General features: G+C 43.3%; 1 non-coding gene across 1 annotated transcript; it reads left to right on the top strand.

Moving 5' to 3' along the window:
• The first annotated feature begins 978 nt into the window (after positions 1-978).
• LOC147929730 (small nucleolar RNA R71) lies at positions 979-1,085 on the top strand. Its single transcript, XR_015579044.1, has one exon. It is a non-coding gene; the product is annotated as a small nucleolar RNA R71 (small nucleolar RNA).
• The last annotated feature ends 1,753 nt before the right edge of the window (positions 1,086-2,838 follow it).

The raw sequence follows: 2,838 nt of genomic DNA, 5'->3' as shown, positions 1-2,838 counted from the left end.
TCGTCTGGGCTCTCCATCTGAGCGTCATCCTGATCAAAATCCTCCCCAGCTAATTCCGCACTGTCCTCAGTGATGTCTGGAGCTCCTTGCCTGGGAGGCAATGTTTTCCCACTTCTCAATGTAATGGCATTGGCGAACTCCTTGGGGTTCTGAACAGCTTTACCTGGGAATTGGCCGGGCTTTGGTGCAGAAGTAGAAGCGGATTGGCCTTCCATGTACCTTATCTTTGAATTCAGAGCTTCGAATTTGACGTTTAGATCATTGTATGAACATTTCATCCTCTTACTAAGGTCAGCAAACTTCTTAGCAGTATCCATAGAACTGTTAGCTTGGCCCTGAAGAAGTTGTTGCATCATCTGTTTCATTTCTTGATCTGGGGCTGGAGTAGGCTGAACTGGTTGAGGGCGGAATCCTGGCGGTGGTCCTGAGGGAGCTTGGTAACCCTGCTGGAACTGTTGTTTTGGAGCGAATCCCGGATTGTAAGGCACAAAAGGTTTTTGTTGACTTTGTTGTTGTTGTTGAGGCGGGTACACCTGATCTTGTGGATTAGCAACATTGTTACTTCGGTAAGACAAATTGGAGTTCGTCTTGTAGGGGTTGTAACCTTTGTTGTATCCACCCTGATTCTGGACATAGCTGATCTCTTCACTCTGCTCACCCTCCCCATCAAGAACTTGGAAAGGGTCATCCTCAGATACGAAGTGGACGCTCCTCTACTGGCTCAGCAAGATATGGTCAAGCTTCTCATTTACATTCTTGAGGTCCTTCTTATACTTCTCCTCAGACCCAGCATCGCCGCGAACTGTGCAGTCATAATCCTTATTGTAGTTGCCGTCAGACTGAGCGAGATTCTCCACCAGTTGCCAACTTTCATCTACGTCCTTGTTCAGGAAGTTACCGTTAGAGGCAGTGTCAAGCAGCATGCGTATTTTGGGAAGGACACCACGGTAGAGAGTACTCAGTAATGACTCGTTGCTGAAACCATGGTGTGGACACTGGCTGTGGTAACCCTTGAAACGCTCCCAGGCTTCACAGAATGATTCTGAGCTCTTCTGAGTAAAGCTGGAAATCTCATTCCTCAGACGTGCTGTTCTGGAATTGGGGAAAAACTTGGCCAAGATGGCTTTCTTGCAGGCGTCCCAAGTGGTGATTGATCCCTTGGGAAGGTTTTTCTCCCATTGATGAGCTTTGTCTCCCAGGGAGAATGGGAAGAGGCGCAACTTGTAACCATCCTCACTCACGCCGTTGATCTTGGTGAGACTGCATAGACGGTCAAACTCGTCCAAATGGTCTAGCGGATCTTCCATAGGTAGCCCATGAAACTTGTTTCCCTGGATCATGGAGATCATACTGCCCTTGATTTCGAAGTTGTTGTTCTGCACGGCGGGAGGGACGATTCCAGCATGCTGAGTATGAGTATTCGGTGCATCCCCAACACCAATGTTTCGCGGTCCCGGAGGTGGTCCATTCGGTTGTTCCATAGTGACGGGTGCGGGATGATCAGTGAGTTGATGAGCTTGTCGTGGTCGTTGCAACCGATTGATTTCGTCGATAACAGGAAGGAGATTCTGATGCCCTCTGGATCTGGTGTGCATGCAAGGTTGCGATCAACAGGTACCTGAGATGCAAAACAAACAAGCAGACAACCAAAACAAATCAGTACTCAGAACGATATGTGTAATAGAACTTAATCTTGCAAAACTTGAAATCTTAAATGTAGCAAAACGAATCCCAAATGGCAACGGCGCCAAATTGATACTAAGATTTTTGTGTCTCCTAGTAGGTCTCAATTAACCTTATGCGTTGTAATACTTAAGGTGTCAATCCAGTTGGGAAAGTTTACTATCACTCAAGATGCAATCAAGAAGTCACAAGTTAAGCCAATTCAAAGAGTGTTTTTATGTAACAATCCTAGAATGATCAAAATGCAAAACGGAAATGAGTCACAGAACTAGAAACGAGAATGCATGACAAGAAACGAAAATGAATAAAAACATAAATGAGTCTAAGCATGAACTAAAAAGCAGGAAACGAAACAATTCCAGGAATGTAATAAAAATCAGAAAGAAAGAAGTCCTAAGGATGGAAGTAATTGACGTCGGTGGAGTATCCTAGTCTACAGAGTGTTTAACATGCCACAAGCAATCTATCCCTAGACAATGAACATCACTTCTTAGCTAATCCAATCTCTTGACAAAAGCTACTCAAACTCAACCACTTCCAAACCTAGCTCTCGCTAGAGAAACATGATCAAGCATGGCATGAAAAACAAGTTCATTCACATCAACAAACATCCTAGACAACTAATCTCTTAGGCTAGGAACGTAAGTCTCTGGCACTAGTTGGTCAGACATTTCATCAAACACCTTTTGGGTGTGGAAATGTCTCAAACCTAGTCCCAATTGATCATAGAAAAACTAGTATTTCTTACTCTAGTCCAGAAGGGAATCATACAATCAACGCTTAAACACTCTACATCCTAAGATCCTCCACCTAATCTATCCCATCCTCAAGAACTAACGCACTACTCAGATCCGAAAATCATCATCAACAATACAAACTCAGAAAACATTGAAACAAGCATTCTTAGATAAGTAAAAATGTGAAGAACAACTTTGTAGAAGGAATCAAATCAAAATACTGAATAAGTTCAAAGATCTCAGGATACAAAATCAGAGTACGTTTTTGGTGGCTAGGGAAACCTTACAAAAGAAAACGAGATAAAAACTAAGATGATGTCGCCAAGACTTAACAAAACGTATTTATAGTAAAGACATAAAATCCCTAAAACTTAAAACGACAAGATGAGGAGTCGGTTTGGGAATATCCTAAAGCGTG

Source organism: Camelina sativa, chromosome 13 (assembly GCF_030686135.1).
Source record: "Camelina sativa cultivar CO46 ecotype springtype chromosome 13, ASM3068613v1".
Classification (NCBI taxonomy): domain Eukaryota; kingdom Viridiplantae; phylum Streptophyta; class Magnoliopsida; order Brassicales; family Brassicaceae; genus Camelina; species Camelina sativa.
Note: the sequence above shows the minus strand (reverse complement) of the source record. Positions and strands in the feature narration are given on the sequence as shown.